Consider the following 10,682-nt stretch of genomic DNA (forward strand, 5'->3'; position numbering starts at 1 on the left):
CTTGAAGTCCATCTGTTGGGTTCAAAAAGTTTATATGATGACCAAGATGGTATTCAAGGTATTATCCAAAGAATGGTCATAGAGAAACATGGTTGATCAAGATCTCAGACAAAGAGTAAATCAAGATGATCAACACACAAAGCATACAAGATGTACCGAGAGGGATCAAGTGATCCCATGGTATGGTAAGCATTGTCCATTACATGTTTGTGTACTAACCCATGGTCTTCATGAGAGTTCTATGTAGGGGTTAGGTGTGTTTCCATGGGCTTGCGTCAAAAGGAAGATCTCATACAACCCATGAAAGATGACGTCAGGTGGTGATCGTCATCAAGATTGCGGTGTGCAAGTTCAAATGGATCAGCACGAAGATATCATGCTTGAAGCTTGCCGTCCATTGTGGTGGCAATGGACTTGTGAAGATATGCTGAATAGTGGCTCACCCATAGTGAGTATGGGGGGCAATCAACTAGTCTTCATCAAGTCAACGCAATCAAGAAAGGTGGTCCATCTTGAGGAAGCCAAGATCATCATCATCTAGCTCAAGAGGACGAGGTGCAAGGTATAGGTTTTCCCTTGATAGGTTTTCTGTTTAGGATAGATTGTTGTACTGTCAAGGGGTGCTCTCATGTGAGTAGCTTGATCGTATCGTTCATTGAGAGCTCAAATCATTTGCACCCTTGCATCATACTTCTTGGTTCTTGTTTGGTGTTTCTCTTTGTGATTTTTAGAGCTTATGGTCATCTTCATGACAAGCTCAAGTTCATCGAAAACGGAGTCCATATGCATCTACTATGATGTTTTCGATGTTGGAGTTTTTACTGGTTCTTCATTCATAGAGGACTCACATCTCTATATCATTGGCATTTTCATATCTGCATGGCCTTAAGATTTCAGAGCTTGGGTTTGCTCGATTCGGAGCTCGTATGTGAAAGTTATGATTGTTTCAGTGGCGAGCGGTAGTACCGTTGGACCTAGCGGTAGTACGGCTGCTCCTAGCGGTAGTACCGCTAGAGCAGACGGTAGTACCACTGGCCCTAGTGGTAGTACCGCTAGAGCTGGCAGTAGTACCGTTGGCCCAACGGTTGGACCTCCCTTGGTCAACAGTAGTACCGCTCCAGGACTTTAGTACCATCATCTTTGCGGTTGTACTGCGTCGGACTTTTTGCGAAGACTTTTTTGGCGGTGGTTGGCCCGGTAGTATCTTTGCGCTACCATGGGCTCAGCGGTAGTACCGCTGCAGCCAGCGGTAGTACCACTGGAGGGTCAGCGGTAGTACCGCTGGAGTCGGCGGTAGTACCGTTGGGCTCGGGCTGTAAGTGGGGTAACGGTCTGATTCCTTCTCCCTCTATATAAAGGGGGTCTTCTTCCCCCTTTGGTTTTGACTTATCCATTGAGCTCGTGTTCTTCCCCCATTGTTGACCTCCTTAGAGCTTACTAACTCTCAATCCCTCCAATGATTCTTGCTTGTTGTTGAGGGAAAAGAGAGAGGAGATCTAGATCCATATCTCCACCAATCACTTTCTCCTCTATGTGAGGGGGACCCCTTGGATCTAGATCTTGGAGTTCTTTGTGAGCTCCTTGTTCTTCCTCTCATATTTCTCCATAGCTTTTGTTGTTATGGAGGGATTTGAGTGTGAGGGACTTGACCACTTCGTGTGTTCTTGCCATTGCATTAGTTGCATCGGTTTGAGTTCTCCACGGTGATACGTGGAAGTGAAGTTTGAGAAGCTTATTACCTTTTGGTACTTAGTACCCTAGAGTTTGTTCTTCGTGGATGCTTTGGCGTCCTAGAAGCTTGGTGGTGTTTTGGAGCTCAATCATTGTGGTGTAAAGCTCCAGGCAAGCGTCGGGGTCTCCAATTAGGTTGTGGAGATACCCCCGAGCAATTTGTACGGGTACCGGTAACCGCACACAAGGGTTGCCACGTGTACGGGTTCGGTGACCACCCCCAAGGGTTGCCAATTGTATGGGTTCGGTGACCGCCCTCAAGGGTCCCTTAGTGCAATCACGGCATCTTGCATTGTGCGAGGGCGTGAGGAGATTACGGTGGCCTTAGTGGCATCTTGGGGAGCATTGTGCCTCCACACCGCTCCAACGGAGATTAGCATCCGCAAGGGTGTGAACTTCGGGATACATCATCGTCTCCGCGTGCCTCGGTTATCTCTTACCCGAACCCTTACTTATGCACTTTACTTTGTGATAGCCATATTGTTTAATGTCATATATCTTGCTATCACTTAGTTGTTTATCTTGCTTAGCATAAGTTGTTGGTGCACATAGGTGAGCCTAGTTGTTGTAGGTTTTGTGCTTGACAAATTAAACGTTAGTTTTATTCCGCATTTGTTCAAGCCTAAACCATAATTATTTCAAAGCGCCTATTCACCCCCCCCCCCCCTCTAGGCGACATCCACGTCCTTTCAGCTTCAAAGTCAACTTCACAAGTTCAAGATGAAGGATGGTGAATGAGTCGTTGAAATGTACTCTAGGCTAGCTCTTATCACCAATGAGATTGCCGGCTTAGGAAGTGAACAGATGACCGACAAATTCATCATCAAGAAGATACTTAAAGCTCTTGATGGCAAGTATGACACAATGTGCACATTGATCCAAATGATGCCAAACTACAAAGATCTCAAGCCAACTGAAGTCATTGGTAGGATTGTTTCTCATGAGATGTCACTCAAAGACAAAGATGAGCTACACAACAAGTCAAGCAATGCTTATAAAGCTTCATGCGATGCTCCCGATACTTCAAAAGACAATATTGTCACCAATGAAGAGATAAGCCTCATAGTTAGAAAATTCAACAAGTTCTACAAGAGTAGAGGCAAAGATAGAAGCTCAAGTTCAAGACGTCATGAGAAGCGTTCGTCCAGTCGTGACCGAAACTGTTACAATTGTGGGAAACCTGGACACTACTCAAATGAGTGCTCGGCTCCCTACAAAAGAAGAGAAGAGTCACCTCAAAGACGAAGCTCAAGAGATGAGTCACCTCGCACAGAGGAGTAGAGAAGATTACTATGAACGAATACACTCACGGAGAGGCAAGGAATTAGAGAAGAAGGAAAAATACACCAAGAGCAGTTCAAGAAGAAGACATCAAGCTTATGTTGGTGAATGGGTTTCTGGATCCGAATATGATCACCACTCCGAGAGAAGCTATCACTCCCACTCCGACTATAGTCAAAATGAAGGCGTTGCCGGCATTGCACTTGTTTCCACCAACTCCTACGACTTATTTGATTCACCAAATGAGAGAGTCGGAAACTATTTCATGGCTAAAGGCCCCAAGGTATCACACCCCGAGTATCTTGATTTCAGTAGTGATGAGGATGAATTGTTAGGAGAAGATGACTTGCTTTTAGATAAAACTAGTGATTGCACTGAAAATGAACTTGCTAATTATCATGCTAGTCAAGAGAAATCGAATGATGACGATAAGAAATATATTGAACGACTAAATCAAGAATTAAAAAATCTTAAGTTAGCTCATGAGAATGCTCTAGAAGATCATAGAGAGCTTGCAAGAACCCATGAGAAGATACGCTTCGAGAAGTTCAACTTGGAGCAAGAGCATGAGTTCTTAAAATAAATCAATGATGACCTTCGAAAGAAGAGTTCTTCTTATCTAGCCAAACGATTACTCTTGTCTAATTTTGTTTCACAAGTTAAACCTAAGAACACTAGTAATAAGGAGAAGGTTTCTTCATCTAGTAACAACAATGCTAAAGCTAAATCCAATAATGTTGTTGCTAGTAACTATTGATTCCATTAACGATTCTCTTAGCCAAGTTACACTTGAGCAAGAAAATGGTATATTGAAAGGGATTATAGAGAGAGGTGTCTTCAAGAGTCTTGCCGGAAGTAAGAAATTCGAGGAAATTGTACGCAAGCAAGGAGGACATCAGAAGAAACAAGGTGTTGGCTATTTCAACGTCAACGGAGATGTTTGGGAAGAAGGTCCATATCCCACTCCCAAGTTTGTTCCCCAAAAGGATAAGTCCACTCCTTCCGAAGGAACAAGCTCACAAGATGGCCTTCTACCACAAGACCACAAAGGCAAGGGAAAGCTTCAACATGACATTGACCTATTTGAATAAGAAGCCCAAGCCAAGGTCAAGTAGGTTCCCAAGGATACTACTAGCTCTACCTCAACAAGTGCTACAACAACTTCAATGATTCCCATCAGTTTGGTGTGGATTCCCAAGATGAAGAACTAGAAGTTCTTGAGGGGTGACTCTGCCAATGAAATTCACTCTTATTCATTTTGGCAAGAACTATATGCAATCAACCCCAACCTTATGCATTAGTTCAAGGAGTCACACATTCCCTCAAAGGTAAGCAAGGAACTAGGTAATCAATGCATCTTTGGATATCATCCCATGTGTGCTTCACTCCATGTCCATAGATATACTTGCATATGTTCCTTTTTGTTTGGGACTAACCCATGTAGGTGAGAAGAGTATGAAAACAACAAGGATTGCTCCCAACTCAAGATGATCTTCATCAACTTTGAGCATCCACCACTACTTCACCTACTTGAAGTCATCCACGACAAAACCCAAGATTAGTTGATCCCACTTTGTGGGGATATCATATCAAGGGAGAGCTTTACTCTAATACTTGAGTATAAGCATCTCCTAAGGATATGAACACATTAATGCTTATGTAAAAGTGGTAACCTCACTTGTGCTTAATGATGAGTGATACGTCTCAAACGTATCTATAATTTTTGATGGTTTCATGTTGTTATCTTGTCAACTTTGGATGTTTTATATACCTTTTATATCTTTTTTAGGACTAACTTATTAATTCAGTGCCAAGTGCCAGTTCCTGTTTTTCTATGTTTTTGACTCTTTTCAGATCTGATTTTGGAACGGAGTCCAAACGGAATAAAATCCCCGAAATAATTTTTTCCAGAACAGAAGAAGATCGGGGGACTTGAGGGCCAAGTGTTAGAGCATATATCTCCATATGTGGTTTTGGTAATTGATGACAATTCCTATCGACTAATGGTTTCCTTAAGTTACATTTATAGGATTTGTCCATGGGCACTTCTTGAAGTCCATCTGTTGGGTTTAAGGAGTTTATATGATGACCAAGATGGTATTCAAGGTATTATCCAAAGAATGGTCATAGAGACACATGGTTGATCAAGATCTCAGACAAAGAGTAAATCAAGATGATCAACACACAAAGCGTACAAGATGTACCGAGAGGGATCAAGTGATCCCATGGTATGGTAAGCATTGTCCATTACGTGTTTGTGTACTAACCCATGGTCTTCGTGAGAGTTCTATGTGGGGGTTAGGTGTGTTTCCATGGGCTTGCGTCAAAGGGAAGATCTCATACAACCCATGAAGTATGACATCAAGTTGTGATCGTCATCAAGATTGCGATGTGCAAGTTCAAGCGGATCAGCACGAAGATATCATGCTTGAAGCTTGCCGTCCGTTGTGGTGGCCATGGACTTGTGAAGATGTGCTGAAGAGTGGCTCACACATAGTGAGTATGGGGGAGCAATCAACTAGTCTTCATCAAGCCAACACAATCAAGAAAGGTGGTCCATCTTGAGGAAGCCAAGATCATCATCATCTAGCTCAAGAGGACGAGGTGCAAGGTATAGGTTTGCCCTTGATAGGTTTTCTGCTTAGGATAGATTGTTGTACTATCAAGGGGGGCTCTCAACCGAGTAGCTTGATCTTATCGTTCGTTGAGAGCCCAAACCATTTGCATCCTTACATCATACTTCTTGGTTCTTGTTTGGTGTTTCTCTTTGTGAGTTTTAGAGCTTATGGTCATCTTCGTGACAAGCTCGAGTTCATCGAAAACGGAGTCCATATGCATCTACTATGATGTTTTCGATGTCGGAGTTTTTGCCGGTACTTCATTCATAGAGGACTCACATCTCTATATCATTGGCATTTTCATATCTGTTTGGATAGCTCTTGTCGTCCTGAATCCAACAAGCTTGGGTTTGCTCGATTCGGAACTCGTATGCGAAAGTTATGGTTGTTTCAGTGGCGAGCGGTAGTACCGTTGGACCTAGCAGTAGTACCGCTAGAGTTGGCGGTAGTACCGCTGGCCCTAGCGGTAGTACCACTGGCTGGCGGTAGTACCGCCCCTGGTCAGCGGTAGTACCACTCCACGAGCTTAGTACCGCCTGCCTAGCGGTTGTTCATGGACGGACCTTTTTGCGAAGACTTTCTTGGCGGTAGTAGTGCCTTTGCACTACCAGGGGCCCAGCGGTAGTACCGCTGGGACGAGCGGTAGTACCGCTGGAGTGCCAACAGTAGTACCGCTGCAGCCAGCGGTAGTACCGCTAGCTGGCGGTAGTACCGCCCCTGGCCAGCGGTAGTACCGCTGGGCTCGGGCTGTAAGTGGGGGTAACGGTCTCATTCCTTCCCCCACTATATAAAGGGGGTCTTCTTCCCCCTTGGCTTTATCTATCCGTTGAGATCTTGTTCTACCTCCATTGTTGATATTCTTAGAGCTTGCTTACTCTCAATCCCTCCAATGATTCTTGCTTGTTCTTGAGGGAAAAGAGAGAGGAGATCTAGATCCACATCTCCACCAATCACTTTCTCCTCTATGTGAGGGGAACCCCTTGGATCTTGATCTTGGAGTTCTTTGTGAGCTCCTTGTTCTTCCTCTCATATTTCTCCATAGCTTTCGTTGTTGTGGAGGGATTTGAGTGTGAGGGACTTGACCACTTCGTGTGTTCTTGCCATTGCATTGGTTGCATCGGTTTGAGTTCTCCACGGTGATACGTGGAAGTGAAGGTTGAGAAGCTTATTACCTTTGGTACTTAGTACCCTAGATATTGTTCTTCGTGGGTGCTTTGGCGTCCTAGAAGCTTGGTGGAGTCTCGGAGCTCAATCATTATGGTGTGAAGCTCCGGGCAAGCGTCGGGGTCTCCAATTAGGTTGTGGAGATTGCCCCGAGCAATTTGTACGGGTATCGGTAACCGCCCCCAAGGGTTGCCACGTGTACGGGTTCGGTGACCGCCCCCAAGGTTTGCCATTTGTACGGGTTCGATGACCGCCCTCAAGGGTCCCTTAGTGGAATCACGGCATCTTGCATTGTGCGAGGGCGTGAGGAGATTACGGTGGCCTTAGTGGCATCTTGGGGAGCATTGTGCCTCCACACCGCTCTAACGGAGATTAGCATCCGCAAGGGTGTGAACTTCGGGATACATTATCGTCTCCCCGTGCCTCGGTTATCTCTTACCCGAACCCTTTACTTATGCACTTTACTTTGTGATAGACATATTGTTTATTGTAATATATCTTGCTATCACTTAGTTGTTTATCTTGCTTAGCATAAGTTGTTGGTGCACATAGGTGAGCCTAGTTGTTTGTAGGTTTTGTGCTTGACATATTAAACGTTAGTTTTATTCTGCATTTGTTCAAGCCTAAACCTTAATTATTTTAAAGCGCCTATTCACCCCCCCTCTAGGGGACATCCAAGTCCTTTCACCAAGGCGGGAGGCCCACAGGGAGCCCACAAGCCCTGACGCCGCGGCCAGGGGGGCCGCGGCGACCAGGCTTATGGCCTCCGTGGAGCTCCCCTGCCCTAGCTCTTTGGCCTATAAATTCCCTAAAATCCCAGAAAAAATCAGGGCATCCACTAAAACACTTTTTCGCCGCCGCAAGCTTCCGTTTCCGCGAGATCTCATCCGGAGACCCTTCCCGGTGCCCTGCCGGAGGGGACTTCGGAGTTGGAGGGCTTCTACATCAACATCATCGCCTCTCCAATGACTCGTGAGTAGTCCACTTCAGACCTACGGGTCCGTAGTTAGTAACTAGATGGCTTCTTCTCTCTCTTGGATATTCAATACAGAGTTCTCCATGATCTTTATGGAGATCTATCCGACGTAATCCTCTTTGGCGGTGTGTTTATCGAGATCCGATGAATTGTGGATTTGTGATCAGATTATCTATGAATTATATTTGAGTCTTTGCTGATTTCTTATATGCATGATTTGATATCCTTGTAAGTCTCTTCGAGTCTTGGGTTTTGTTTGGCCAACTAGATCTATGATTCTTGCAATGGGAGAAGTGCTTGATTTTGGGTTCATACCATGCGGTGACCTTTCCCAGTGACAGAAGGGGCAACAAGGCATGCATCGTGTTGTTGCCATCAAGGGTAACAAGATGGGCTTTCATCATATATTTGAGATTGTCCATCTACATCATGTCATTTTGCTTAAGGCGTTACTCTGTTCTTATGAACTCAATACACTAGATGCATGCTGGATAGCGGTCGACGTGTGGAGTAATAGTAGTAGATGCAGAAAGTATCGGTCTACTTGTTTTGGACGTGATGCCTATAGATATGATCATTGCCATAGATAACGTCATGACTTTGCGCGGTTCTATCAGTTGCTCGACAGTAATTCGTTCACCCACCGTCTACTTGCTTTCATGAGAGAAGCCACTAGTGAACCCTACGGCCCCCGGGTCTATTCACAACTATCGTCTCCAGTTCTACTTTTACTTTGCTTTGTTTACTTTTTGCTTTCAGTTCTCACTTTGCAAACAATCTATAAGGGATTGACAACCCCTTCATAGCGTTGGGTGCAAGCTCTTTGTGTTTGTGCAGGTAGTTGTAACTTGACTCGATCCTCCTACTGGATTGATACCTTGGTTCTCAAACTGAGGGAAATACTTACCTTCATTGTGCTACATGACCCTTTCCTCTTCAAGGGAACACCAACGCAAGGCTCCAAGGCCGCGGGAGAATCCTTTGCATATTTGCCAAGGAAGTCCTTATAGGCGTAGCCCGTAGCAGAAGGATTCCTGGCGCCGTTGCGAGGGAAGGTCTTTTGTTGCCGTAGAAGAAGTATTTTTGGTGCCGTTGCCGGGGAGAGATCAAGTCAAGATCTATCCAAGTAGGTGTCACAAAGTCATCTCTTTCATTTACCTTTTTTTTGCCAGTTGCCTCTCGTTTTCCTCTCCCCCACTTCACATTTGTCGTTTTCATTTGCCTTTCTCCTTTGCCGTTTTCTTTTGCCTTTCTCCTTTGCCGTTTTCATTTGCCTTTTGTCGTTTTCCTTTGCCAGTTTTGTTTCTTGCTTGTGTTCTTGTTTGTTTGTTGAAGTCATCATGGCTGAAAACACCAAACTTTACGACTTTATGGAATACTAATAATAATGATTTTATTAGTAGTCCGATTGCTCCCGCCACTAGTGCGGAATCATATGAAATCAATGCTGCCTTGCTGAATCTTGTTATGAAAGAGCAATTTTCTTGCCTTCCTAGTGAAGATGTCGCATCCCATCTCAATACCTTCATTGTGCTTTGCGATATGCAAAAGAAAAGAGATGTGGATAATGACGTGATTAAATTGAAACTTTTTCCTTTCTCGTTGCGAGATCGCGCAAAAACTTGGTTTTCTTCTTTGCCTAAAAATAGTATCGATTCTTGGGATAAGTGCAAAGATGCTTACATATCCAAGTATTTTCCGCCAGCTAAGATTATCTCTCTACGTAACTATATCATGAATTTCAAGCAACTTGATCATGAACACGTTGCACAATCTTGGGAGAGGATGAAGTTAATGATTAGAAATTGTCCTGCTCATGGCTTGAGTTTGTGGATGATTATACAAATCTTTTACGCTGGTTTGAATTTCGCTTCTCGCAATATCTTGGACTCCGCCTCAGGTGGAACGTTCATGGAAATCACGTTAGGAGAAGCTACAAAACTCCTAGACAATATCATGACCAACTACTCTGAGTGGCACACTGAAAGGTCACCTGCTAGCAAAAAGGTACACGCTATAGAAGAAATTAACTCGCTTAGTGCTAAGATGGACGAGGTGATGAATTTGGTTGCTAGTAGAAATGCTCCTTTAGATCCTAATGACATGCCACTATCTTCCTTGATTGAGAGTAGCAACGCTAGTTTGGACATTAATTTTGTTGGTAGGAACAATTTTGGCAACAACGACGCCTTTAGAGGAAACTATGTTCCTAGGCCTTTTCCTAGTAACTCCTCTAACAACTATGGAAATTCCTACAACAACACTTATGGAAATCATAACAAAGTACCCTCTGATTTAGAGAGTAATATCAAAGAGTTCATCAACTCTCAAAAGATTTTCAATGCGTCCATAGAGGAAAAACTACTCAAAATAGACGATTTGGCTAAGAGCGTTGATAGGATGTCTTGTGATATTGATGCTTTGAAAGTTAGATGTGCTCCTCCCAAGGTCAACTTGGATGAAACTTTAAAAGCTATGCGTGTCTCCATGAACGAGAGCAAAGAAAGAACCGCCCAAATTCGCGCTAAGCATGAATGGTTTAAGAGGCTGCGTTCTAGTGATGCAAATCACAAAGATCTTAAAGTGCTTGGTGTGACTCCTCTTGCACCTTTGTTTTTGCGTGTCAAACCTATTGATGAAGGGGCTGGATATGAATCCACTTTGGTTGAAAAACGCCCCAATGATTCGGAGTCCACCTATCTTGATGATAAAGGTGTGGAGAGTGGAGTAGAAGAAATCAAAATATTGGGTAGTAATGAAACTCCCACTTTGGATTTCAAGGAATTCAATTATAATAGTTGCTCCTTGTTTGAATGCATTTCCTTGATGCCATCCATTGCAAACTCTCCACATGCTTATAGCCAAAGCAAAGCCTTTACCGCTCATATCGTAGATGCTATGATGAAATCTCT

Source organism: Hordeum vulgare, chromosome 3H, assembly GCF_904849725.1.
Source record: "Hordeum vulgare subsp. vulgare chromosome 3H, MorexV3_pseudomolecules_assembly, whole genome shotgun sequence".
Lineage (NCBI taxonomy): Eukaryota > Viridiplantae > Streptophyta > Magnoliopsida > Poales > Poaceae > Hordeum > Hordeum vulgare.